Source organism: Cuculus canorus, chromosome 2, assembly GCF_017976375.1.
Source record: "Cuculus canorus isolate bCucCan1 chromosome 2, bCucCan1.pri, whole genome shotgun sequence".
In the NCBI taxonomy this organism is placed as follows: Eukaryota; Metazoa; Chordata; class Aves; order Cuculiformes; family Cuculidae; genus Cuculus; species Cuculus canorus.
Window position 1 is genome coordinate 31,677,513 of NC_071402.1, and position 15,274 is coordinate 31,692,786.

The following is a 15,274-nucleotide window of genomic DNA, read 5'->3' on the forward strand; positions in this document are numbered from 1 at the left end:
GACACTGGCATGAAGTGTCAGCTGAGTCCCATGGAGATGGTACTGGAGATACAAACTCTAGATGTTCTCCAGGGCCTCCTTTCATGGGTAATTTACATACTGATGTTATCCAGGTGAAAGAGGGCAGTAATCTTTTTGCCCACTCTGTGCTTGCGTAAGGCAGATGCCCAAATATTGTCACGGAGCATTTGCATGAGCCTGGGTGGGCCTGATTTTCAAACATGGTTATTGACCCACAGCTGAAACTAAACTGAGAACAAATTGCAACTGGAAATTTGACCACGGCATGTAATATACTTACAAAGCTAAAAATAATGCTCTGCCTTGGGCATGAGAATAACAGGGCATTCCTCATAGCTGATCTCGGTGTTACAGAGAAAAGTAAAGGCAGAGATGAAAAAAGAACATATGATACTTCAAGAAACGAAAAAGAAATAAATTTGACATCATGCAAAACCACTTTTGTCCTGGAACGTGATCTGTGCTGGGAAAAGATCATAGAAGGAGAGGTAACAGCAAAGGCCAGCAAGATGTTGCTAAAAAGCAACAGATCTAGTATTCCTTTAAAAATAATATGCTACCTCATCTACCAGACTCCATGCATGCCAGGCCTATTTATAGGCTAGAATTTTAGTGGAGACCCATGATCTGCCAGCTTAACATTAAACTTAAGTGACAGAGTTTGGAGTGCCCTGTATTATTAATACTACTGAAAGCAGTAGATACAGGTGTTGGTCACTGCAGAGTTAAAGCTGCTTTGGCATCTACACATGCTCTTTGCTAACAAGCCATCTGGCTTTGTAAGAGAGGTTGTTCAGCCACAAATCAGCAGTTTTCTTGCAGTTGTTTTCTGTTTGCTGCTTCTTGATTTCCTTACTCCCAGTTCCTCTTTTTGCCTTACACAGCTCTCGCTTTGCCATTTATCTCTATTCTTGCTGCAGAGGTAGTTTTCAATGCAAATATAGTAATGTCTGGGACTGCCATTATAAGTATTTATTTCTAGGTTCAGAATATCAAGTTTTACAGTCTTCTGTCTGAAGAAGGTATGATATCTTCTGCAGACTCTGCTGAGACTCATTTCTGTTCTGGATGTACAGAGTTAAAAAGGGTAAATATGACAACCTACTTTCCTCTTCTTTGAAATTCATTTCAAAGGCTAGGTGTTTAAGGTGTTGGATAACGTAGTTAAAACAATCATATCATCATTTTGCTATAGGAGGAGACACAGAAAATGCGCTACATTCTATACTTTTCTAAATTATGGACAAATATGTCCACAGAAAGAAAAAATAAACACTCAGGGAATTGGGCATTGCTCTTGAAAGCAGATAAATTTCCAGGATCAGAATCTGGACCTTGATGTTGGTGTAGAAGAGAAATTATGCAAAAGAGAGATAAGTCTAATAATGTCCAGGACATTTTTATAAACTATATCACCCTCCTTCATTTCTCTCCTTTGTTTTATCTCCAATGATACCATTCATTGCATTTTCTTTTACTTGCCTCTTCCTTGGCCTTCAAGGTTGCAATCCATTTCCCATACAATTTACATCAAAGTTAGCCTTTCACATTCATGCCAATCCATGTGTGTGGAAATAAAGGGGTTTGTATATTTCCCAGTGATAAGAGGCCCTGAAACAGGGCCTCCTGAAACAGCTTGAACAGACCCTGAAAACATTCAGTAACAACTAATTTACCATGTTTTCTGTAGTAGTGGTTCTTTTCCTAAATCTGTTCTCCTGCAGGTTGTTGCTGTGCTGAGTCAGCATGGATTTTAAGATTTTATTACATGGTATCTGTACATTTAGAAATTTCTATCTGAATAAAAACTAGTAATTTAAAAAAACATTAGGCAAGCAGGGAAATGTGAGAGAAAGCCCAGGGCCTTAATCAATGTCTGTGCGGAAGACAACAACGTCTGCAGCAGGTAGCAGCTTCCTTAGGGATTGCTCTTACATATTTTCTTTCTTCCTTCGAGTAGTGAGTTTAATGGATAGGCTCCCTCCAGGTGGGCAATCACAAAGCTATAATTTTTATTTTCTTGACAGAAAATTGCATCTCTTTTTCCTAGCAGAAAATGACATTTTCCCAAGAAAATTCTGATGCTTTTGCATAAGTGGTTTTCCTTGTCAGAGCATCTCCCTGAAGCAACATTTCCCACTGATTTTAACAATCTAGGCAAATTCTTGAGCAAATTTTTCTTCTTTGCTCATTTATTTTTAGTTAGCATGCTGCTTTGGCAGCACAGTCTCTCCCTAGGTACCTACGGGAACAGGTGGAGACCATAGTGCATCTGTCTTCAGCACTACCAGATAATTCTGATGGTGAGAGATGATTTTGGTCTCTTTTTGGCTGCTTTGGAAAATTTTCAAATAATTCATTAGGAAGAACAAACCCTTTCTTTGCTCAGAGTAAAAGCTGAAGGTGCTGGAGTTGGGGAGGCTGTAATGGCCTGGCCCTCATTTCTGCAGGTGCAACCAGCTGTTCTTAGTGGTACAAGAAGAGCTCAACTAAAGAAATCAAGATTATTGTGTTGTAACTGTCTAAGCTTCATTAGACGCTCTCTTCATTAGACGCTGTCCTGTCCAGCTAGCAAAGTCCATCCATGTTCTGTGAAATGCTCTACCACTTGTTAACAACTTTTCTCTGTTAAAATGTCAGTATCAGCAGTGTTTACCCAGTGCATTTGAGACTCCATTTTACTTTGATATATTCCACATTTCAGAGATATGTATTTCTGAAGATGTTATTACGGACAGCTGTTAAGAGGACATTCCTCTTCCTCTTACAGTGCTGCAGCCTTGTGAACACCAGAGGTGCTGAACCACGTGCTGGCCACTGCTCTTCAACATTCTTGCGGACACAGCTTCATCCTCTGAGCAGAGGCTGATGGTTGGTCATAATCCTCTCTTCATAATAGGAGGGAAGTTTTGGAAAAAGACCATGTTTTCAAACCTGAAAACTAAAACAAAATAAAGCATGAGTATTGGTTTATGCAACCAAAAATGATGGAAGTCATAGCTATTGCTAGAATCTTAAGCTTTATTTCCAGAGCAGTCCTCAGAATTTTTGTTCTTAAATTCCCAGTCATAAAACAAAGCCAAACTGAATGTGGATGTCAGCAACCAACAGCACCAAGGTCCTAACTTTGATATTATTTACTTTTTACAGTTAAGATTATGTCAGATTCTTAGGGTTGCTTAAGTAGATGTTTTAAAATTGTTTATACTGTGATGCACAGGTTTGGTATTTATTAGGTCTATGCATAATGGACCTTGAAATCAATTGAAGAAAGTGATTAATCTAAGTTATTTTAGACAACCTCTTTTGCTATTTTCTGTCTTTGAATCTGTAAATGTTATCCTTTTGTCAAGACAACTTGTTGTGAAATCTGAATTAATTAATAAGGAAGATCTTCACAACCATCTGTGAACTACTCAGGAGCAAGTATTTCACTGATGCTTTGGAGTACACAGATGTTTCCAATGCCCTGTCAGACAATCCCATCAGGTTGCAGGTGACAGGTGACCCCTTTGCTTTCACTAATTGAATTGCACTTGGATTTCCCCTGGGTTTGGCAGGAAAAGAATCTCTGGTAAGGATTTATGAGAAGAATAAACTTCACGTGCTTTTATCAGCTGTTTTGCGAGGAGAGAGGGAGAGAAATTTTCTTCATATCCTGAACCTGGACCTAGACTGCAAAAACACGAGCATTATTACTTATGACCCAGATTACAGTGGTGGATGATGATGTACAGGATATTTTCTTCTATACTTTTACTGAAACACAAGGTAGACTTCCCTGACCTCTTTCTGCCTAGAAATTACTCCTTCTTTGGATATTGGATGCCCTCTTTTTCTCCATGCATAGCACACTTACCCTGTCTGATGAGAGAGGGTGGGTGGACTCTATTAAAAATACTCAGACTGCTGTCACCTTGTAGATTGTTAAAGGAAAGTTCACAGAAGGGCTTAATGGGATTTGTGCATGTTCCTGAATTTTAACTGGAAACAGAATTTTGAGCAAGCCAAGCTGTTCTGTGCTAGGAATACTGTCACTGGGAATTCTGCTAGATATTCAGGTAACTGCTTGTATCTGCTATGAAACCAGAGAACAGACTTACATCGTCTCACTTTGGTTTGTGGGGCATTCATTTTAGGAATACAGTCATCCCTTTCTAATCGCAATTAGAGAGAAACACTAAGGCTGATTCTGCACCACTCTCTAATCATTGCCTGTGGCAGCAGCTTAATGTTATCAGAATCCTAATTAAATTTAAAGTGAACATGGGCTGAACCGGGCCTGCATCTGAAACAGTGATGAGGAATGAAGCTCGTTTGCCAAACGTCTCCTGAATGGCAAATGCTAATGCAGACTTAATCTTCCAGTTTCCCAGAATGCAAAACTTGCTGCATCAAGAGCATCAGTTACTGGGAACACATCCACAGTTCTCCTGCAACACTAGGTTTAAATTAGGGCTCTATTACCACCATACAGCCATACAGGAAGTCTCGAATACTTTTTCCCACCACAAATTTCAGCTTTCTCATGAATTCTGTTCCTCAGGAGTTACAAGATCACTCCTAAAAGGCAATTTCAGTGGAGTGGGAGCTTTCCTATTAGCTGGCTGGATTATAGACATTAAGATGGAGTAAGTTGGTGACACTTCCAGTGGAGGTGAGGAAAGATTCCCATGTGTGTTGGCTTTCCCATAATTGCAACCCAATCAACAATGTCTGAGAAAAACGAATCAGAGAGAGATTAAATCCCCAATTGATTCAAGACAACAATAAGGAAGGATTACAGATAAAAACTTTGTTATTAATGTACTGTGCTGTATAGTATAAAGTGGATTTTAAGCTTTTTAGGGTTTTTTTTTAAGGAGATCTCAAAGCAGTTTCCTCATATGAGTTGAGTAAACAATGTGTTTAACTGTTAGGCTTAACATCATTTTCACACACTTTTCATTTTTCTTTGACTACTCTGTCACATCTACCTCCTGCTATTACAATTATGTTTTGCTACAGACTGAGTGGACAAAAGTTTACAGGTGTCTGGAAGCCTGAACATGAGTAATACAGTAATATCTGTATGCACTGTCTAGTGAAGCTGGAAACCTATTTGTTGCTGCTGACATTTTGTTAAAGACCAGAGGCAACTGCAAATATTATTTATAAGCAAATAATGTATGTTCTTCAAAAGCAGTTCCTTTAGATTCTTTAGTTGCATTTCTGCTTCTGAGAAAAAGAGATAAGCCCTAAAATTATTCCACCTTTGCACTGAGTTCTTTCTCCTAGGTAAATAAATTCTTGAACAAGAATGTTCTGCAACCAAGATCTGTCGTTTAGAAAAAGGTGATTCCTGTTGCTTGCTAAGTTTTTCAGTTGTCCTGTGTCAAGTCAGACAAACTGTATAAATGTTTGCCCTCATATACAGTTTGATCAGGCAGGTGGATTATTTCTTCAGCTGGTGATGGCTAGATTTAGTCAGCTCTCTGAGGTGGTGGATGTGTCTGTTCAGGTTTCTGTCGCAGAATGTGCACACTGCGCTGCCTTTGCTCCATTATCATAACTAGACTCACCGTTTCTGCACACTCAGATCTGCCTTCTTTCACACATTAGGTCGTCTATATCTGAGGACTTTGTTTGATATACTTCAGCTAAATTTATAGTAAAGAGAAATGACAAAAATCCCAACCAAAAAGATTCTTCCTTCTCCATTTGTTTTGTAGGTGGTTTCTAGGCAAGTTTTGCATATGCTCATAATGAAGTGTCCATTAAACTGCCCTGGTTTCCCTTTTATGTTACTGAAAAATTTACAGACACAGTTATAGGAACCACACACATGCTTAGCCAAGAGATTAGTGGCCTGTGGGTTTAACATTTAACCAACATACAGCTGGCTATAATAGCAATAGACGGCTTTTCTCAAGGATCTCAAAGTACAGTTCCACCATTGTATGTAATGATAGAGACTCAAAGAGGAAAAATCAAATGCAGAGTAAATGGGAGTGGCATAGCTGGCCTCACATACACACAAACATACAGATAGATACACGTACATAGATATAATCAAAATTTAATTTTTAATTCACTTTCCTTGCAGGATATGAATTTTGTCTTGGTCCTGCTGAATATACTTATTTTTGTTTAGTCCTTTGCATGAAGCTATTCTTTTTTTACCGTATAAATACTTAGAGTTCCAAATTTATCAACTGGATTCTCATAAAAGGTAGAGAACCATTCACTGAGTTATTTCTTGTGATGCTCTTTGAGATTTTAGGAAAATAAAAATATGCTTGAAGGAACCTGGATAGCTCTGAGTGTTCTTGCACTGTCCCATAGATATCGGATTGATTTTGTAGAGAAACACTGCATTTAAAATTATCCTCGCTAGCATTATTTGATTTTTAATGTTTGCAGAAAGGGGGATCAATGAAAGTACTGTTTAGAATATACTAGGAAGTTAGAGAGAAAAAACTGCCAAGCCCTGGAAATTCTGAGATGCAACAATAATAGACTTGTATTGTTAGAAAAAGCAGCACTTGCTCTCATAGCAATCTGTCCTTTTCGTCTGGCAAATATTTTCAATGAAAATAATACACTGAAATCTTGTATGCTTCTCACAACAATGCAAAATGACAGTGATCAGGGAAAACAGAGCTGATGCTTTGAATAACTTGCTTTGAGTTTCATTTCAAGGTAGAAATGACAATGCAGCCTTTTCTGAGACCCGGAAGATGCATGAAGTTCCATTTTTTATTATCCTTTGTCATACTGAAGGTTCACAGGATTAAACACATTCATGAGAGATTAAATGAAAAATATTCTGGATTTTCATCTTGAAAGTGTGTTCTCAGCATTTATCCATGCCTGTTTTAAATGTTTGCATGCAACATCTGGGTCCTGCTTTGAGGCTAAAGTTTTGCTGGAGATCTTTCAGGGATCCGTTCTCTCTCCTTTATTTTATGGTCTTTCTGTTATAAAGCTTCCCTGTTGCGCAATCCCAACTTGCCTTTTACCAGCTTAATCTTTCTGTACCTTTCTTGTCTTTGTTCAATAAAGAAGACATTTCCTCTCTCATGCTTTGCATTATCCCAATACATTTTGGACTATATTCTTTAAGTGAACTTACATCTCTGTAATCCAAGTTGGTTGATCCTTTAACATTTTATCTCATATTTTATGCTTTTCCATCCTTTGCGTTGCTGGACCTTCCATCCAGTCCAATTGTTTTTATAATTCTGTTTTCCAAATCCATGTCAATAAAGTCACTATACCTGGGAAGTTTTCAGGAAATCCGTGCCAAAAGTCACTTCTACTGAAAGACTAACTACAAGATGCTGATATTTTTCCAGTATCAGCCAGTAATGTAATTTCTTGTGAATGAACCAGAGGCCACCTTTGTTTCAAAATATATTTTTATTCTTATGGAATCACAACCTGATAAAACACTTATAATTAATTAGTTTACATATATCTGATGAATCATTTGGTGTCTTGAACTCCTTATTTAAACATACTTATGTACTAGACCTAGAAAAAGAGAAGTCATAGAGTCATAGAGTCATAGAGTCATAGAATCATAGAATCACAGAATCATAGAATAGTTTGGGTTGGAAGCGACCTTAAAGATCATCCAGTTCTAACCCACCTGCCATGGGCAGAGACACCTCCCACCAGATCAGGCTGCTGAAGGCCCCATCCAACCTGTCCTTCAACACTTCCAGGGAGGGGGCATCCACAACTTCCCTGGGCAATCTGGAAGACAGATGTGAAAAAATTCCTGCCAGTGAAGGCCATAGGAGAAAGAGCAACAACCATTCCCTTTGGATGGCTTTATTTCTTTATTGGTCAAGTTAGATATATAGTGAAGAATAAACCAAAAAGAACAGTTGTAAGCTACATGTGAAATCTAGTGAGAAGAGATGTAGATACATTTGAAAAGGTTTAGGTCAGTTCAGGCTTTAAGAATAAACATTTAAAGACAAACAGCAATGTCTACAAGGAGCATAACTCATGAATTAGGTGTAAATATGGAAATTTACACTAGAATAGATCCAACCCTCAGTGTTACCCAGAGTATATTCCTTATTCACAGAATGCCCTCTAAAGGACAAATGTAATATGTAATCTTATATGATTATATACATTCATGTCTCAGAAGATTTTGGGGAATTATTAGTCTTTGACAGACTTCCTTTTGGCTTTAGCAATTAGCAGAAATTAAACTCTTTAAATTTATCCTTTGGACCATGCATAATATTAAGAGTTTTTCTATAACCCCATAAAGCAATGAAAGAAGCCAAGCACTGAATTTTAAACAAATTGTGCAGTGATTTACCCAGCTCTTATTGAAGCTGTTCAGACTATGAAAATGACCTATAAGAACATGAAATTCTTGGCCTTCTTTGAAAGCTTCTTTGAAAAGTATGCCCTCTTTCCCTAGCATCTGAAAATAGCATAAAAGCATAGGGAATTATTGAAGATGGAGAGGAGAACAAGAGTTTCTGGCATTGTTTTAATTGTTGCTCACATATGTTTTGAGTTAGATTGAAAGTATCTTCAACATTAAGAAGGTAGCATTCTTTTAGTGTTGGAAAAGATAAATTGCTGTAAAATGCAATGCTGCAGCCTTTCAGAGGAATGCTGAGGGTCTGTGCCTTCTTAATCATGCTTATTGGTGCAGGTAAATGAAATGAAAGTCAGTAAATCACTGATGAAATGAAGTTCAGTTCTGTACTGGTCTCTGCTATACAATATGATCTGCTCTGCCCAGCTCAGTTTTAAATAATGGGACTCCATATGCTTTTCTTGTTACATTTACAAAAGTAACAGTGTCCTCTTTCTATTCACTTGACAGGCTAAAATATATTTAAATGGAAAAGAAATCCTGATGGTAGACCAATATTTGTCTGAACTGCACATAGAACTCATCAAGACAGCAGCTGCTAGTAAAAACTTATTAATGTGTAATGTAGCTTCAGATTGGTCTGGATCCCCAGTGGAAGATGAGCAGAAGTAGCCACTGTGGGATGAATTTGATGCAGCAGCAGCTTGTCATGATTACAACATTGGATGTAGCAGTCATAGGAAAATACTTGTCCCTACTTGTCAACAAAAACTTATTTCTATGACACAAGAGCAAGAAACTTAGAACAAAGTGAAGCAGATCTGAAGATCTGTATTGTAAATAGTCTGAAGTCAATTGAGTCTAAGAAATCCTTATGGACAAATCCACTGACTACAGTAATTTGTATTTACTTTAACATTTTCTAGCTTGATTAAAGGAGATCAGAGGTAGAATTTTCTATTCCATAAAAGTATCTTCAGTAACTAATCAAGAATCTTGCTGCTATTGAATAGTAACAGATTTTTCACAAATCTGCTTCAATGGCCAAGCAGGTACACAGCCCTGAGGGAAGCTGGAGCCCAGCCCTGCTGCAGCACCACTGGGGCAGGGACTGATGGTTTTTCAGCTGCCAATCACGGTGGATTGAGTGGGGTGCATGGGCTGTGCCTACCCTAACCACCAGAGCTCTGAATCAGAATGAATCCAACTTCATCTCAGCAAGAAAAGCAACAGTGGGGAGATTGTAGAAACCTATGCTGAAACACTGCATCCCTATGGTAACAGATTTCTTTAAATCCTTGGTGAAGGACCACAAAATAGGGCCCAGCCCCCTGGTGGCTACATGAAATAAAGAAATAAAGGCCTAGATGTGTAATTGCTTTGGAGAGCACTGATGGTGTTTAGAGTGTGCATTTGTATTGAGGAAATCACCCACTGAGGCATGTGGAGGCATTTGAAGGATGAGGCGATGGTTAACGTCTCAGATTAGCTACTACTTACAGAGCAATCAGAAGTTCCAGAGTATTTAAATGCCTCTCCTAATTATTATTTGTATGAGTGGCTATCACAGCCTAAGTAGCACAGGTGACAGACTTTTAAGCAAGAGGTAGTGAGCTACCTAGAGAGAGACACATTTCCCTTTCCTGGAGTATTCTCATTTCAGTCCAGCTGGCAAAGCCTTGACTGATGTTGTAACATCTGGAGGACTGTCTAAATTCTTAAATGCTGTACAAAAGGGCCAGAAGATGAAGAACCTTAGCTGAAGAAGCCTTTTTCTCAGTTCAAAAGGCTGTCAGTGTTTACATAGGCTGTGTACTGAGTCATCAGTACAGGCTGCATTACATCCAGAGTGAGATAGAAAGCTCAGCACAATCCACCGGTTATTCCCTGGCTCTTGCAATGCAGCCTGGTAGCAGAAGCCTCTTGACCAGACTCATTCCCAGCACTGTGCCACATCAGCCCCTCCTTTGTGCTGAGAAAGGCTCGACAAGTCAGCATGTTGGAAGCCTGCTTAGTCGAATAAAGCCATTCCTCCTTTTCTGCATCCATCTTTTCCCAGCACTGGGATCTTTCCCCACCAGTGATGGGAAGGACAGTGTGTGTAAGCAAGCAGCACTTGCCTGTGGGATATGCCAAAGCATGTTCGTGCTGAAGACAGGCAATCAAAGGGCTTAGGAAGGTACTCTGTCTCTCTCAGGGAGGGCCAAGGAGACTGGTTACTTAGTCATGGACACACGACACAAAGAAGGCCGGGGAATTTGGGTTAACATTTTTCTAATTAATGTTTTTATCACCTTTTTTTTTTTTTCAGTCTAGAGTAAATCTATTTAAGGTTCCCTGCTGATTTCAAAGAAGGAAAGAAAAAGGTTTTTAATTAGAGCTGCACAGTTCATGTACCTAATGAATCAATAGTAATTGAATACAGTGAAAGCTTCTTCAAAGAACACCCGTGGAGTATAGTAAATCCATCCTTTAGCAGGTTTAGTTCCATGCCAAGTGGTCTTTTAAGGGGATTCTCCATTAATATTGGCCTGAATGTACGTTTCTTTCGCGTATTCTCTCGAGCTGATCCAGGTACTAAGTGCCTGGATGTCCAGTGGTATTAATTGTGGGTATTTATTGAAGATGTGGGTATTAGACAGTCACAGACATACTTTTTGATTAATACACTTGCTAAAATTCTGATATTCTCAGTATGTAGTTTTAGGAAATGTTGCTAAATGGATTATCTCTGCCGACAACTGAAAATGGCCTATAAGTTTTCATTTAGTTTATTTTATCCACTACTTTATTTAAAAGTTAAGCCTACAAACTATCTTCAGTCAACAGATGAAGAAAAAACAAATTAAGACTATCAGAAGGAGAGGCTTTCTTGAATAAGTGATAGAACTTCCCTGCTATGGGATACCTTCCACTAGATCAAGCTGCTCATAGCCTCATCCAGCCTGGTGTTGAACAGCTCCAGGGATGGGGCATCCACAACTTCTCTGGGCAATCTGTTCCAGTGCCTCACCAACCTAACAGTAAAAAAATTCTTCGTAATATCTAATCTAAATCTACTGTCTTTCATCTTAAAGACTGTTTTGTATGACCTGAATCAGTATGGGAAAATCTAAACTTTCATTTTCTAAAAGCTCTCCAACCTTCATTATTATGGAGATAATGCAACCTGAAGGCAAGCCAAGACCAGAAGGCATATATATGATACATATATATAATATTGCAATTATATAACATAATACATGTATTCTATGTAATAGAATATATTAAGTATATATAACCTCATGGTTTTCAGATTAATATCTGCCTTCTCAAAGATCTCAGTGCTGATTCTGGAACATTCATAGATATCAACATTGAAAAAGCTTTTCTTGAGAAAGAAAATAAAAAAACTACAAAGCGAGTTTTTAGTCCAAGTAATTGGAAATAAGAAATAAAAATGCAAGCTTCTTTTAGTTAAGCTGTACACAGAAAAAAATATAATGTATTGGTTCGGTAAGATCTATGTTATATCCTGCCAGAAGATAGATCCCAGCTTCTATGTCCTTTTATTCCTTTTTTTTCTTCATTTTCAAGAACTGTCTTTCAACAGTTCATCTTCTGGTGTTATGTATTAAAATTCATAAAACTCAGCGTCTTTGTATTACATTTAGGAAACATTTAAACAATTAAACTGTCAGAAGGGTATTGATAAGGAATCTAGAAACCCTTAATGCATCAATGTGAAAAAGATGGAGCTAAGCTGTGCTTATTTGAACTTGTTTTATTATTAGAGAACACTGGTGCCTGGAGCACCCGAATGTCCTTCTAAAGGTAGCTGCTGGCAAGCGATGAGGAACAGCCAAGCAATTAAAAAACATAATTAACTTTTGGATACTCTTTTCTGACATGATAACCCAAGGTTATAATGTGCTCTTTAGGTGATACTGATGTTCCCAAATTGCATTTTGGCTGGAAGGATCTGTGCTGGAAGGAGCTGTACCAGAAGGCATTTTCCAGGATTCCTTTCTATTATAGTTGTGGCAATTTTCTTATCTATTAGAAGCAGAATAAACGTAGTGGGAATTCCTTGCTCCAGTGATGAAAAAGCTCCCTCTCATTTGAGTTTGTTTGTCCAAGTGGGTTTGTCTCTCAAAAAATTGATGTAATAGTGTATAAGCATATAAGATATAATGATGCTTATATACCTCAAAAGAGCACTGTGGGGCAGAACAAGGTGATTAATTGGCTTTTGTGCTACACACAATGTTTCTATAAATTCTTAGATTTCATACATATGTGTCAAAAATCAGAACAATAGATAAATGTGAAGTGATGTATACAGGGAAAAACATAAAGTGTTTTTTGACTGACCATTACCACTGAGGAGTGAGACCTTGGAGATTTTATAGATAGCACCATGAAATTGTCAGTTTAGTGTTCAGCAGCTGTCTGAAAAGCAAACAAATGTTCAGAAATACTAGGAAAGAAATAAAGGAGAAAACATCATTATGACAACAAATACACCTTGACAACTGTGTGGAATACTGATCATCACATCTTTAAAAGTATGACCTTAAAGGGGAAAAGGTTCAGAGAATGGTGAAAAGGATGATTCAGAGGTACGGAAGAGATTCTGTATGAGGAAATCCAAGGCACATCTACTAGTTTCACTTCAGATCAGGCATCTTATTTTGAAATAAATCTACAAATCATCCTCATTAACTGCGCTTTGGTTCAAACACATTGTGGAGCACCTGAATTGAATTCCTTTTGGATGCAACAAAACTAGCTCATGTCCTGAAACGTACCTAGTACAATTCTGGAACATGTCTAGTGCAAACCAAATGCTAATGGGTATACAGTCTGCAGGACCAATTTTATGCTAGTTTAACAAAAATATTCTCCCCTGAGGATGCCAGGGACTCTATCAGTAGTTTTCTTTTACAAATGCACCTCTATTGTCTACTTTAAAATGTGGGCATAGGTGGACTAGGACACTTAGCCTGATGAAAATTTGATTTATTCGAGATATGAGAGAGGTCAACACAATTCTAAGTGGTATGAAAAGCAATTCTAGATATCAATCAGTTGATGTATTTTTCAGATACAGATTCCATAGAACTGGATGTGATGCTAATTCAGGTCAGGTTCAAAACAAAGAAAAGGATGTGCTTCTTCATGTGACATGCAGTGTTCTTGTGGAACTTCTGGCCAAAGGTTGGTGTGTATAGATGAAGTTTAGGTGAGTTTGAAGGCAGACTGGACAGGCACTTGGAAGAGAGATCTGGTGACATTTAGTAACAGGGTTACCAATTGCATCAGGATCAGAAAATCTCTTTGGCTGAAAGTGAGTAGATCACATATGTTCTCTCTTTTTCTCTTCCACACGTGTCTACTTGTGACCTCTGCTGGAAACAGAACATTAACCAAGGAAGGCCCTTGCTCTGAGCCCGTATTATGTTCTTTTCTACGTTATATTCCTATATACTTTTTTTTTTTTAAAGGAGTGCTGTAAAAATGATCTTTGAATGGATGGCTAGACTTGAATTTTACCTTTGTGGTTGGTGCTGGTGATTTCTGTGTAGAAATATTTCTCAGAAACCTGTGCATGTTAAATTAAAATGCATTTTTCTAAAGAAGAAGTTTTAAATGGGTCATTTAGATAATTTTCAGCATCACAGGCTACCTAGACTCTAAATGACTGCAACGATAAAGAGTATTCATTTATGACAGCTACAATTTCCTGTTGTTATTTCACATTCATTTTGATTTAAGCTTTATCATTGTGACACTGCATAATTTCATGGGTGCATAGAAATCTTTTTGTGTTAAATGTGTGGTTGGAAAGGAGGAGGGGACTTAGCTAAGGGAGGAGGCGACATAACTAAAGGAGACTCTATCTTCTTAGTCTCAATGTTTATGTAATTTATGGCTAAAGGAACATTTTTTAACTTACATATATATGAATGCCTGTGTGTAGTTGTGAAAAAATCCACGTTTGGGTTGAACAAGACAATTTGTAACAATAAACAGCAACAATATAATTGACATTTATGGCACAAGGGATGCGATGTCTGATTGCAGTTGTAGAAGATTAGAAACATTCTCCTTAGAGAGATGGTTTAGTTAGGTGATGCTGTGCCAAACCTGTAAGAGGATTGTCAAAGTCTAAGTCAAATAAAGAGCAGTTGGTTTAGAGTGAATAATTAGAGCTCTGTGCTTTGAGAGAGAGCTACACCATTTTCCCCACTTCTCTTCTTGGAAACAGTGTAGGTTATGGAGGGGCAGCTGTTCCCAGTGGTGCATGCCTGTCCTCACCACACTCCTTTAGTGATGGCAGGGGGCAAGATGCCCTGGCTGGCAGGCATGGCCTTGTGTGTGGAGTGTGCTTAGACCACAGCCTGGGCTGGCACAGCTGCAGGGAATACTTTTTATTACAGCTGAATGACTGAACTAACCAATGACAGTAAATATTTAATGTGAGTCAGGCAAGCTTTATGAGTCAACACTTCACGGTATTACTGAATACATTTTCTTAATAGTTGAGGACCCTGGATTCCTGTAACCACACTCTGCTGGTAATGATCTCAGACTACAGGATGGCAAGATGTAACTCCGTAGCTCTGTCAGGGACCAGGTCATTTGGGTGCTGGGCAGTGCTCTGACTCCCAGTTGCTTGTGTGATTTGAACTGTACTTAATCAGAGAGCAAAGCACCATGAGAGACAGAAGAGGACATACCTCCACTCTGGCTTCTGGCTTAGTATGCTGAAAAGACTTGTCATTTGAGAGAAATGTAATCATTAACAATTATTTAATATGCTTTTTAAAGGTAGGTGGACTGTAATTTATTTTTAGGTACAGTATAACATATAGTCGCAAAAACATTCACACAGATTTTGGTTATTAGCACCATGCATTTGTCAGTTTTGAAACTTAC

At 38.2% G+C, this 15,274-nt stretch overlaps 1 long non-coding RNA gene across 1 annotated transcript in view; it reads right to left on the reverse strand.

Moving 5' to 3' along the window:
* Positions 1 to 2,853: 2,853 nt before the first annotated feature.
* Positions 2,854 to 15,274, reverse strand: part of LOC128851148 (uncharacterized) — a 203,229-nt gene continuing 190,808 nt past the window's right edge. The window contains exon 3 of the long non-coding RNA XR_008448416.1: positions 2,854 to 2,962. This is a non-coding gene — a long non-coding RNA (uncharacterized LOC128851148). The remainder of the gene's footprint in view (positions 2,963 to 15,274) is intronic.